This window comes from Acomys minous (assembly GCF_964271855.1).
Source record: "Acomys minous genome assembly, chromosome: 8".
Lineage (NCBI taxonomy): Eukaryota > Metazoa > Chordata > Mammalia > Rodentia > Muridae > Acomys > Acomys minous.
Genome location: NC_140489.1, coordinates 30,462,014 through 30,475,609, shown reverse-complemented (window position 1 = coordinate 30,475,609; position 13,596 = coordinate 30,462,014). Strand labels below are relative to the sequence as shown.

The 13,596-nt window shown below is 50.5% G+C and overlaps 1 protein-coding gene across 7 annotated transcripts in view; it reads left to right on the top strand.

The window, feature by feature from the left end:
• TMEM63C (transmembrane protein 63C) overlaps positions 1-13,596 on the top strand; it is a 71,748-nt gene that overhangs the window by 18,871 nt on the left and 39,281 nt on the right. For 6 of the 7 annotated variants that reach the window (XR_014781210.1, XM_084792687.1, XM_084792688.1 and 3 more), the window contains one exon: positions 11,992-12,054. The exons of the other annotated variant lie outside the window; for it this stretch is intronic. The gene's annotated coding sequence lies outside the window, so the exon portion shown is untranslated. The remainder of the gene's footprint in view (positions 1-11,991; positions 12,055-13,596) is intronic. 7 annotated transcript variants of the gene reach the window in all.

Sequence of the window (13,596 nt, the reverse complement as noted above, 5' to 3'; positions counted from 1 at the left end):
GAGGTTGGCAGGGAGTTCCTAGGATCAGCACCCTGGACAGAGCACGCCATCCCGTTTATCCTGCATCCCACGGAAGAGAGGCTGCATTCAAAACCAAGTTCCTTTTAAGTGCAGAGCTGTTGGTTGCCCACGGCCACAAACTTCTCTAAGTCCTTATTTGTCCATCTCTAAAATGGAGAGAATAGCTCCCCTTACAGAGGTTAGAGGCCACAGTGGGGCAGCCAGGCAGCACCCTTGCACAGGGCCGGCTTCATTTCAAAGCTATTCTTCTCAGTGCTCTGTCCTGCAGCCCGCTCACTTTCCCAAGGTGCAGTGTGTCTTGCAGGCTATGGGCTCCACTCCAAGCTAACAGACGACAGTGGTGATTAGACGGGGGGGGGGGTGGGGGTGGGGGGGTGGGGGTGGGGGCAAAGGAGGATCAGTCCAAAGCTTCCAAGATTCCTGGCAGGGTGAGAGGCAAGGAGGGAAGAGTGACACAGTTCTGTCTGATTTTCTCTGAGATTTTTTTTTTCCACTAGGAGGCTCAGGCACTGCCAAGCCCCAGGAAGCGAGGGTGTGGTGCCAGAAAGGGAGCCGACCAAGCCTGCTGCTTCCTTCCTTAACCAACTCAACAACAAGATGCTTATGCTTGGGGTGTAGGCTCTAGGCTGGGCGCTGAGGTCAGAAGCATGAAAGCTATTCGGCCCTTTCAGGTCCTAGCTCTGCTGGAGGAGGGCAGGACATTTGACACGCCGCTTAAACTCTGTTGGTTTTTGTATTATTGATTCTTATTCTTTCAGAGACAGGGTCTCACATAGTAGCCCAGGCTAGCCTCAAAATTGTATCAATGCTCCTGCCTCAGCTTCCCAAGTACTAGGATTACGGGAGCATAACACGAGGCCTGCCAAAGCAGTGTAAATTCCAGCTGAAGTATGTTAAGAGGAGGGGGGAAAAGGGTAATACAGACACAAACAAGCAAATGAACAAAAATCCTGAGAAAGAAAAGGGGGTCTCAGGAATGCCTCAGAGCTGTGTTGTTAAATTGAGCCTCCAGGGGGCTGAAGAGATGCTTAGCAGTCAAGAGCACTTGCTGTTCTTCCAGAGGACCGGAGATTGGTTCCCAGGTCTCATGTGAGGTGCTTGCAGCCATCTGTAAACTGCAGCTCCAGGGGATCTGATGCCTGTAGCACCCGTGCTCATGTGCACCCACTCACACGCAGACACACACATCTGTAAGTAATTTTTAAAATATATGATTAAAAAAATTTTAAATTATAAGCTGGGTGTGGTGGCACACGCCTTTAATCTCAGCACTCAGGAGGCAGAGGCAGGTGGATCTTTGTGAGTTCAAGGCCAGCCTGGTCTACAAAGCGAGTCTAGGACACCCAGGGCTACACAGAGAATCCCTGTGTCAAAAAAAAAACTTTTTTAAAAATTAAAATTATAATAAATAACTTTAAAAAATAGGATCACCAGGGCAGATCTAACCAAAAAAGTTACCACTGAGAGCCAAACTGCCTCCCTTGGGAGTCCTTGGTGGGTATCAAAACTCCAAATCAAGGCTTTAGGACAGGAGAAAGATCTAGAAACCCCACTAATCCTAGCCCAGAAAATGCCATATCTTTTCTCCATTATTTCCATGGCTCCCCACTACCTACATCGAGACGAACAAGCCATCCAGGCTGTCTTAGGACCTTGTGGCCTGGCCAGTTTGCCTCTTCTCTGCCTCTGTAGCCAAGACTATTATTTTTTGAATGTCTTCTTCCCCACTCACCTCCTCCTCCCATTTTTTCCCTCTCTCGACTGGTCTCTATCAGCGTAGGATCTCTGCTTCCAAATGTCACCTCCAGAAATCCTTCCTGGCCCTATGGTCCTCGAGACCATAGCTTCGGCATATGCCTTGCTTTGTCCTGCCTTTGCCTGGAATTCGTGTCTGATCTGTCACCTGGGCTCATGCTGAGACCTTGGCCTAGGCTCTTTCACTCCAGGGGTGGTGTTGGCGCAGTAAACACTGGCTGAACTGTGTCTGTGCTTAAAGGCCACCGTGACAGTGGGACAAACAGGGTGAGCCTTTGGTCCACTTGGATACCAAAGGCAGAAGAGAAATTTGAACAGACAAAAGGAAGACAAAAAGGAGAGGAGGAAATCACCGTTTTGCTCAAATTGTCACAGGCAGAAGGATAGGTCCCTCTTCTCCAGAAATAGCTACTAATTCCTTCAGCAATCCAGGCTAGTATTTGTTTGAGCTTAATTAGAATGCCTCTAGCTTTAGGCACATTGAATTTTCTCTGGTTCCATCTTTGGATCTGAGTAGTTTTTTTTTGAGCCTCAAGCCAAGGAAAAGCAGAGCCAGGCGCTTGGCCCCTGACCTGGGGCTTATCTCTAGGTGATGTCAGTGACCACCCCCCCCCCCGCAGGGCAGTATGGGAACAAAAGAACTAAGGTGTGGGTGTGAGCACAATTCCTGGAGGCTTTAAGAGCTGTAGCCCTCAGCCACTTGGCGCTGCGTCCCTCCGGGGCTGACTTTATCACTAGGTCTGTAGATAGCCTTAGCACTGCGCATGTGAGGTACTGCGCATGCGCTTCTCAGGATTGGGATCATCATGAGTTCTTGACTCTCTGATGCCCCCTGGGCCCCGTGAGGTTGTGTAAACTACACCAGCATCTTCAACCATCTGGCTTCCACCACCCATCGCTGGAGCAGCTTGCTTTTAGCAGGCAGCTGCTCTAAGAGGCACCCCCCCCCACTCGCGCGCGCGCACTACCCCCCACCCCCACCCCCGAGGCAGTCAGCTTCTGGCCTATTTAGACAGATGGAGCCGGAGCGCAGGAACGGGCTTCACCCTGGCCCTTCTTCTTCTGAGGGTGGCATGCTGCCATCCAGGGACCTGCGCTCCCCAGGGAGCCTGAACACAATCTGGACCCACAACTGCCTCCCTCCCCTGCCTCCCTCTCAGCTTTTGTGCCTTGGAATGTCATGCCGTGGTTGGAGGTCTTTATGCCCTTAAGGGCATGTGGCTGCCCTTAAGAGCTCATATGATAGCAGGGATCTTGTCTTTAGTTGTTGGGGCTGGTTTAAAAATGCCTGTGCTTGTAGAATCTGAGCAGAGTGCCTGGCGGCTAGCAAGCCATCAACTCCTGGGAGACAAAGTGTCCATATTTAAGGGGCCACCTTTGCCTGGGCCTGCCTGTGTGCATCCCTTCTGGATACCTGGGAGACTCAGAGCTCCTTCCTGTGACTCTCACACCTCACAACTCCTTTATCCCATATATTTTTGGGGGGAACTGCGAGCCTGAACTGCGAGGCTTCCTCCTCTTTCTATGAACTTTCCCTCCACAGGACAAATCTTAAAATATTGGCACCACCCTGGGGACTTGTTGGAGACACTGACTCCCAGACCTGCCGTTCTAGAACCTGTAGTGACTCAATGTGTACCTCATATTATATTCAAACAGTGACGAGGATACTGACCAGTGAGTTCCTTGTGATGCTGCTTCTCTCAAACCTGAAAGCCTACTTATGGGGGGGGGGGTCCAGGCTCCCCTCACCTGACTTGTATGCTTACTAACCGTCCTGCCAGATATGGCTGGTCTTTGCACCTCAATTTCTCACTCATTGTGGCACAGATCAGGTGTTTCTAAGACAAGCTCTGTATGGATATCAGTGAGTTGAAAACCGCTGGCTGGGTCTGAGTGACACTGGAGTTCATTCTGCCTTTGGCTGTAGAGCCTTGGATGCTCAGAGCTCATCTTGGCAACGAAAGGAGGTGGAGTGGAGTGTCACCAATAGTATCTTACCTGGTTGCTGTGGGCACCTCTCTGCTGGCAGCCTTTATGCCTCCATAGCAGGGGGCTGACTCTAGGATGGGGCCCTATCTCACTGCATGTGTGTGATTCCCTCTTGTTCCCGCCCTCCCACCTAACTGTCCCCCTCTGGACTCATGCTGAAGAATTAATGAGGTAAAGGCTGAGAGAGCCACACCCTGGAGTCATCACACCCCTCACCCCCCTGCCGATGAGGAATGGAGCAGCTGCCCAGTCTTGCTGGCTGAAAGTGTGGTCCAGACTTGTTGCCATGGAGATGAGAATTACAGGGATAACTCAGGGCTGTGCTGGAGGCTCAGCTTCGCCCAGTGGTGAATGCATTTGCTCTACCGCCCTCAGATGGGAGGTGTGCCGAATTCCTCTTTCTCTAAATCAAGACAGAAACCTCCACGAACAGGTTCCAGCCAAGTCTCAGAGGATAAGGGTAGGACACTGGCCACCAGCTGTGATATCACAAGGCTAACCAAGTCCCTCTCCCATGCTTCCCGACTTTGTCACTGTCAACAGTTGTTTGCAAAGCATCCAGCCCTACCTGGACATGAGCAATAAGGGTCTCAGGCTGTTCCCTGGGGTAGCCAGTCATGTGCAAGGTCAGCTTGTGAGGGATCACACAGTATGCTAGGTCCCAACACAGCAAATCACCCATCATCAAATGTGCTGAGCAGTGTGTGAGTGGTTCACTCAGTCCCTTAGTCCTCACAGCTGCACAGTGGAGCGGTCATTTTTATAAGTAAGGAAACCAAGGAACGGCACAGTTAAGAAACCTACTCAAAGTTATGAGGCTAATACATAGCAGAGGCTAGGGTGGGACCCAAGGAAGCCAGCTCTAGGGACCCATAATTACATGCTGCACTGTCTGCCCCCTAAGGTGCCATGAGGTATGGGCGTGGGGATGGGGGTGTCACCTGATCCCCTGCCCCACAAGAAGTAATATTTGAACTGAGGTTTGTGGCAAATGGACTTAGTAGTGTGTGTGAGAGGGGCGTCTAGGCAGAGAGACTAGAGGATTCTGGGAGTTTGGAGGGGGGGAAGGATTCCACAGTTAGACAATTGAAGAGAGGATCTGGGGGACAATGGATGACAATAAGGGAAGTTCATCAAAAAGAAGCCAGTGTGTTCTACACAGGCAGAACCATCCGTAGCATAGCGGCCACTTGTTGACAGAGTAAAGAAAGCAACTTTAATGCCCTTCTACTGGATTCCCTCACCACCTTGCTTAGGAAACCCCTTTCACACTTCTGACTGGACTCGGTGGTCCTTGTCTGTGAGCTATGCACTGTGGCAGATTTCTCTCATTCTGTAATAGCCTTTTAGCAGGATCTGTCTCAAGCCTCTCCTGGAATGAGCTTCATTCTTCTTAGCACCACATGGGGGAGAACTCAGGGCAGGGTGAGCGCTGCGGGGAGGGAGGGAGGGTAGACGGGACATGGGAGCCTGAGGGCACAGAGTTGATCTGACTCCCAATGGGGCATTCTTGATGCAGATGGAGTGCCTGAGGACCAAGGCCTTTGAGAGCAGGGGCCATCCATCTGTAACAACCAAGGCATATTAAGAGGGGCTCCTGGTGGAAGGGGGAGATGGTGACTGGACCAGACTTGATCTTCCTGAGTGGAAAGCTGCCCAGAGCCACCAGGAGCCGGCACAGAGACCCCTTCCTCATTGGCAAATTACAGATAGAGCTGGCAGAGTTAGAGTGCTTGAGGGGACCACAAAGGGTTTGATGAAGGAAAGCCAGCCATGCCTGTGCCTAGAAAAACCAAAGGCTTCTCTTCAAAATACTGTATACAAGAGGGCATGCTCATTTAGTTATTCTTTTTTTTAAAACAGAAAAGATTTAAAGACCTCTTAAAGTGTGTGGTACAGTGTTAAGGCTTTGTTGTTGTTGTTCCTTATTCCTTAAATTACAAAACAAAAATCAAGACCCTATAGTTTTAGAATATCAGTACATCCTGTTGTTATACACACACACACACACACACACACACACACACACACACACACATATACATATACATATTTGTGCGTGTGCACACACACACAAACAGGTTGTCACTCCCGGCTGTTTTCCAGCCTTTGGAGGGCTGGTGTCTGTGGTAACCCCACAACTGCTTCGCCTCCTGCCCTTCCAACTTGGGCACCGCCGTGGTGGCTCACTGTGACAGAAAAGCGTTGGCCCCTGGGTTGGAGTGACAAGAGTCTGAGGACAAGGAAGAGAACCTCCCTGGCAAGAAGAGGCACCCCTGCAGGGCCCCAGAGTGAGGTGGGTAGGATGTCAGTTCACTTAGCTTCTAGCCTTGACTAGAGTGGGTACTGCATCTCCCCCTCGGCCACAGGCTTTGTGGCTGTGGGCTAGTACTTAGCCTCAGTTTATCTGCCTGTATAATGGAGCACCACGCCTTGCTGTTAGGCTCCTGTAACACAAGTCCCTGCCTTTGCCTTCCCAGTCTCTGTCTGAAGCCACACCCACTCAAACCTGGGGTCTGATCCCAGCATAGCTTTCCTTTCTCCATTAACTTCTGTCTTGAGCCTATTTCTTTCTTTCTTTTTTTTCCCCCCAGTGCTGTTTTGTCTTGAGTGTGGCTCATTGCAGCATGATTCAGAGGGGGCTGACAAGCTCTTCCCTTGGGGCTCATCTCCCGCTCAGCTGCCATTAGCTCCCTGACCTAGCGAGGCTCTCAGGCTCTTTAGGCTGAAGATTCCTCTTTACAGGATGACAGAACAGAACTTAGCTGGTCTTTGTGCAGGACATAAAAACGCTCTTAAGAATTTTCAGGATTCATTTTTTTAATGTGCATGTGCATTAAATCCAAACAAGGATTTTTTTTTTCAAATAAGGATTTAATACTAGGAATTCCATGCTTTCCAGATGACTGAGACTGGGTGCTCAGAAGAGCAGAGCTGGCCCAACAGACAAAGCACACTTCACACAGTCAGGAGGGCTGTGCCTGGAGCCACTGGCCTTCCATCTGTCCTGGCAACCTAGGATCAGGAACTTTCTTATCATTTGTGACACTTGCTTTTCTCTATACTCTCCAGGAAGCAAAGTCTGGCACTGAATCTCTTTCAAAGTGCCCTGTCCCTCTTCCCCCAAGGAACACAACCCAGCCTAAGGACGACAAGCTCCTCCTCCCTTCCACCCGCTCAGTCTACCTTGGTATGCCTCTGAGCCAATCTGCAGCTAGAACCCCAACTGCAATGGAGTGTGGGAATTGTAGTTTTTAGCTTCCCACCTTGTTCAACATTAGAAAGGAATACAGGAAGGAGCCATGTGTGGTGGCTGAGAGCCACTTACAGCATCCAACACTCAATCTAATACGTGTTAACCTAGACAGGGCATTAAAAGACTTGGCACCAAGCATAGCATGTAGAACTTCTCATTAAACATCAACTGCCATGCTCATTATGGTACAAGGGGCATCAGTGAGCGAACGGTGTCCGTGTCATGAACTCTGGTAGAGAGAAACTGCCACAGAACCTGCCTGGCTGCCTGGTGCTGTCCGGTTCTGAGTTCTACCTGGTCCTACGGCTCACATAGCTCCCCTGCTTGGCAAACTGGTACCCTCAGGTCCTCTCATCCTATACTCAGGAGCCTCTGAGAAGCTGACCTCAGTCTTTGGAACTGAATAGCAAAGAAAGCAACCAACACTGTGGCTCCCACACTTTGTAAAAACTGTGCACCGCCTTCTTAGGTAGCATTCATAATCACCCTGGACCCGTCAGGGCAGACAGTGAGCACCGCTTTGTAGGAAAGAAAACAGGACTTTAAGAGGTAAGGCAACATCTGTGACACTAGCTTTTAATTGCATCACTCGGGAGGTAGAGGTAGGCAGATCTCTGAGTTTGAGGCCAGACTGGTCTACAGAACAAGTTCCAGGACAGCCAGGCCTACATAGAAAAATCCTGTCTCAAAAACAAGCAAAAAACAAAACAAAACAACAACAACAACAAAAACCCAAGGGTGTTTGTGTTCTCCAAACACCTTCCAGCTGGTTCAAAGCCCCTAGTCCTATCCACAAGACTAAGAAGCCACTGAGAGTCCTGAATGGGGTGCCAGAAGACCCAGGGTCTCCCCTCAAATCCCCCGATTCCCGGTAAGCATCTGAGCCTGCAGGAGACTCAGTTTCATCCTGTTGTACGTCGAACACACCGTCCTTGGTGATTGCATCCTGGGAGATGGAGGACAGTTTGGAGCAGGGACCGGCGTAAGTAGGGGCAAGCTTTATGACCAGCTGACGAGGCAGGCGTGCAGGACTATGAAGCAGATTCCCTAGTTCCTGTGACTTCCCTACCTGCTCTTCTCTCCCGAGAAATGAGAGCAAGCCTAAGCCACCAAGCTGACTTCCTGGAAAGTGGTGGGGGGAAGAGGAGGTCCAAAGACAAGAGGAGGTAGGAGGAATTCATACCGCCCCAAACTCATTTGTTTGTTTGTTTTACATCCTACACCAGGGGGATAATCTTTCCTCTTGTTAGCAAAAGGTAATAATTATGGAAAAGAACAAGGTTGCCGGGTGGTGGTGACGGCGGCGCACGCCTTTAATCCCAGCACTTGGGAGAGGCATTGTCAGGCGGCTCACTGTGAGTTCGAGGCCAGCCTGGTCTACAAAGTGAGTCCAGGATAGCCAAGGCTACACCAAGAAACCCTGTCTCGAAAAACCAAAACCAAAACCAAAACCAAAACCAAAACCAAAACCAAAAACAGAAAACAAGGTTGGGTGGTGGGGGCAGGCAGGAGCACCCTGATGGTGGTACCAGTGTGTGTGTGTGTGTGTGTGTGTGTGTGTGTGTGTGTGTGGTGTGTGTGTGTGTGCGTGTTGTTGTCTTCCCACTTCTCCTGACTTGTGGCCACAGTGCTTCTTATCTAAACCTAAATGCTGGCCTTATGAGCTGGTTGCTGCTGATTCATTCATTCATGGGAAGGTGGATAGTGACTAGTGCTGGGAAGCATAGCTGGATGGCTGCAGAGCCCGACTCTGACCCCTGCTTCTGTCTGCCATGACATTGCACCACCCTGAAAGTATAGAAAGGCTTTATCCTTGGCCTGGGACTTGTGCAAGGTCATCACCTTCTGCCATTTTTGTCAGTACTGCCAGCCCAGTGGAGGGTAAGGAAACAGTCAGGCTGGAGGGCCAGCTCTGCCCCTTACTAAGCCCATGGCTTTGCTTGACTTGTTTAAGCTCGCTAGGTTTTGTTGTTTTTTGTTCCCAGGATGGCTAGTTCTGGTGCCCTGGGGTCCTTGTGAGGCTTAAAGGAAGCATTGCTTAAATGGAAGTCACTGGCCCAGAGCTAATGCTCGTAGCTGCTAGCAATCAATAAGTTGGCCCCTCCACAGAACTCCTTAGACTATCTTCAAAAATAAATAAATAAAAGATTGATTTTTACTTCTAATTATATATACTTCTGTGTGCCTGTGTATGAGTATGTGCACATGAGTTGGAGGACCCATGGAGGCCAGAAGAGGGCGCTGGATCCCCTGGAGTTACAGACAGTTGTCAGGTGCTCAACATGCATGCTGGGATCTGAACTCTAGATCTCTGGAAGGGCAGCAAGTGCTCCTAACCACGTAGCCATCTCTCCAGCCTCCCCTCCTCCCCTCCTCCCCTAGACTGTCTTAATTCTGGGATCACTCCTGAGACTTCACCTCCCAATGTCTGGATCATCTGGAAGTGAAGAGCAGAGAGCTGACCCTGACCTGGTTTGTTAGGGCAGCAGTGAGTCTGGATGCCTGGGAGGGAGAGAGGAATGGAGGGTGAAGCCAAAGGCAAAGCTAGTGCTTTTTGACACTGTTCTTGAGCTGCTGAGGATGGCTCAGAATTAGAAGACCCAGAAAAACAGCACATCCTGCTTTTGACAGTGGAAGGCAAGATAGGGGAGTACGGGCAGGATGGAACTGTTCCCTCTCTCATCAGGCAAAGTTTACGACCATGGAGGGGACCTGCCTCACAGACCAGGATTCTCGTCACTTCTCCTGCCTCTCCTTGGCCCAAGCCAAAGGTGTAATTTGGTTTTTGTACATGGAAAGAGCAGAGACAGTGGCTGACAATGATGGCAGTTTAAGGGATAGTGGACCCTCCTCTTCCCCCACGTCTCTCCTCCTTTCCTGTCTCCAAATAGAGTGGGTGGCAGGGAGGAGGCTAAGGGTGGTCCAGTGGGGACCCCTCAGTACCATCTCAGATGAGCTGATAGCATGAAGGTGACCACGCCAGGTAATCTTGAGGGCTGATGTGGCTCTCAGCGCTGCACAGGGGAATGTGTGAACCATCTTCCTTCATTGTCACAGTAACACCGGGAGGCTGCTGTTATGCCCATGCCGTGTGCTGGATCTGAAGCCCAGGGAGCTAGGGCACCATGGGTGGTCGCTAGGACAGATCTGGAGTTTAATTTAGATGTATGAGATGTTCTGGCTTCAGATAGCTAAGTTCTGTCCACTCCCTTGAACAGTTCTTTGTCCTGTGCTGTGAAGTTAGCATCCAAAGAGTCATGTTCCTTGATACCTGCTACTCTGAGGATGCTCCCTACGTCCCGGCCATAGGCATCTCTAGGATCCTCAGGCTCCAAGCCTCATTCTTTTGTTGGTTGGTTGGTTGCTTTGTTTTCCGAGACAGGGTTTCTCTGTGTAGCCCTGGCTGTCCTGGAACTCACTCTGTAGACCAGGCTGGCCTAGAAATCTCAGGGGTCTGCCTGCCTCTGCCTCTGCCTCCCAGTGCTGAGATTAGAGGTGTGAGTCAGTCTCCACACCCAGTTTCATCCTTAACTGGGCTCGTGCTTGGATCTCCAGAGAGCTAACCCTTCTGCTTTCTGCATCCCTCTCCAGAGCTAGCTTAGAACCACATCTCCGTGGGGCACTGCCTTTTGGGGTTATTATGAAATGAAGTAAGAATGCAGGTCTAGGACTGAATGGTATATGGAGAGAGGTTGGGTGCTGCTTTAGGTTTCCATGGCAACAGCCTCCTCACTGCCTGCTGCCTGCTGCCTGAGAGCTTGGGTGGCAAGGTGGGAGAGGTAAACTATTCTCCCTTTCACTCCCGCACCTGCCCTGCAGGCCAGAAGCCAGACGGAGCTGAAACCAGATTGCTGGGTGGAGCCCCCACCCCCCAACTCTAAGCTTATACTGGGACCTCATAGTTGAGGCTCTTCCCATCCCTAGGCCTACAGTAGTCCTCTCTGCAAAGCCTAAAGGCTATGAATACCCTGAGGAGGATGCCATGTTTGTACCTCCAGGGTCTGCGTGGGGCTTGGCAAGAGTAGGCATTTGATGAAGTAGATTCACCTCACGTGTGTGTGTGTGTGTGTGTGTGTGTGTGTGTGTGTGTGTAATTTTCTGTGTATGTGTGTTTTGCCTGCATGTGTATCTGTGCAACACGTGTGGGTGCACACGGAAGCCAGAAGAAGCCGTCCAAACCCCTGGAACTACAATTACACATGGTTGTGAGCTTCTGTGTGGGTCTTCTCGGAGAACAGCAAGGTCCCTCAGCCCCAAAACCATCTCACCAGCCCCAGATCCATCTTGAATGGATTGATGGGCAAACCAGTGCTTCATCCCACTTGCTAGATGCCACTGTTTATTTTAACTCCTTAAAAATGCTACATTCAGTCTCCTCCATGAGTCATTGTCAATATGGTCCCCTCTGCCCACCGTTCCCTAATGCACAGTGCTAACTCCTGCACCTTCACATCTCAGTCTGGAGGTCACCTTGTCAAAAAAATCAAAATGTTTCCCCTTTAAAATGCACCAGCAAAGACAGACTCAGTGGCACACACCTGTAATCTTAGCATCTGGGGAGGCACAGGCAGTTGGATCTCTGTGAGTTCAAGGCCAGCCTGGTCTATAGAGTGAGTTCCAGGACAGCCAAGGCTACATAGAGACACCCTCACTGGGGGTGGAGGGATATACCAGCCAAGATCTAGAGAGATGTCTCAGTGTGTGGCTCACACTGCCTGTGTAACTCCCATTACAGGGGATCTGATGCGTTCTTCTGGCCTACAGGTACCTGCACGCATGTCACATTATGCCCTCCACCCCGATAATGCCTCTTCATAGTTAAAAATATAAATGTTTTAAAACAAATAAATAAAAGACACAAAGAGATGAAACGACAAGCAATAGAATCGTGCAAAACATCTCAGAAAAAGGTTATTTGTGCTGAAGGCCCCTAAAATGATCTCTTCTGCACATCTGTTCTTTCATAGCAAACCTGTAGCTGAGTGGAGGCTTCTGGTCTGACGTGGACCTTCCTTGGAGAACTGCCTCAGGTGGGAAATGGTGTGTGTGTGTGTGTGTGTGTGTGTGTGTGTGTGTGTGTGTGTAGGGAGACTATGGGGTTATGTGTATGTGGAGGGGTTGTAGTGTCACCTTCCAATACCTTCTGCTTTGGTATGGGCGCCCCCAAGTGACCATCACCAGAACTGTAACTTCCCGCAGAAGCAAATTTCAAGGTTCCCAAGGTGTGTCTCCTGCCTTGGGGCTGCCATTGCTGTCACTCTGCTGTTGAGGCTTAGGATGGAAGTGCATTGTGCTCATTGTCAACTACCACATGTTAGCTGGCGACCTTGAATAGACAACAAACCCCAGGACACCTCAGTAAAACGAGAGGGGAGCAGAAGGTGCGGAGGGCAACGTGGGCTCTTGCTAGACACTAACTCTGAGCCTAAGACTGTGAGTGTCTGCATTTTCCTTCCTTTCTCAAGGTGAATCTCATTGTGCCCTCGACTCCTACCATTTAAAAGAATATGTTTGTTTGTTCTTTGACAGTTTTGCATATGTGCACACTGTATCTTGATCATATGCACCCCAAATCCTCTTCCTCACTCCCTCTGGAACCCTTAAAACCTTCCTTCTCTTCCTTCATAGCCTCTTCTTTTTAAACCGAGGCCCATCACTGCTTCCTGCATATGCATGGATATGGGCCCACCCACCAGAGCGTAGGTAGCCAACCAGTGGGGACGCCCCCAAGGAAAGCTGACTCCCCGTCTCCTAGCAGCCCTCAATGGCTAATAGCCCTTTAGCTAGGGGAGAGGCTGGCGATACTGGCATGCTAGTTGGCTTGATTTCATGCAGGTGTTATGAAAACCATAGCTGCTGTGTGTTGGTGAGCTCCGGCCATGCCATGTCCAGAGGACAGCATTTTACAGCACCCCAACCTATCCTCTGGCTCTTATTTTTTTTCCCATCCCATCTTCTACAACATTCCCTGAACCTTGAGGGGTGGTGGGGGTGGGGGTGACACAAATGTCCCATTCAGGGCTCACTTGGTTGGCAGCCACTTGGTCTCAGCACTCTGGCCAGTTCTAAGAGACTGCGCTGCCTGCCGCCCAGTGCGGAAGGAAGCGTCTTCCACCTAAGATAAGAGCAGCATTAATGCGTGGTCTGTCTCTGCTGTTGTTAGGCTGTTTCCCGGAGTCCCTCAGCTCCTGCTCTCTTTCCCCTTCCATCCTCACCTCCCATTCTTCTCAGCTCCTGAGATGACAGCCCTGTGGCCCCTGGGACTTCATATCTTCTCCTCCTATCACAGACTTTACATGCTTCTCCCCAGGTTCCAGGCGTTGCTCTGTAGGACCCACAAATCTCCCGACAGCCCTGTGAAGTGTGCCAGCTGCTGTCAGCATTCTCAGTTGACAGATGAGGAGACCGAGGCACTTCAAGTACCTTACTCAAGATCACTGGGCATGGGGTAATTGTCGGAGCTGAGCTCCAGTGTCACAGAACCCACAGAGTACAAAGGCAGTCCAACGCCTCAGCCTCCTCGCCTCTGGGAGCAGCCCTTCAGAGCAGCTGCTTCTCCCCAGTGCTGGCCT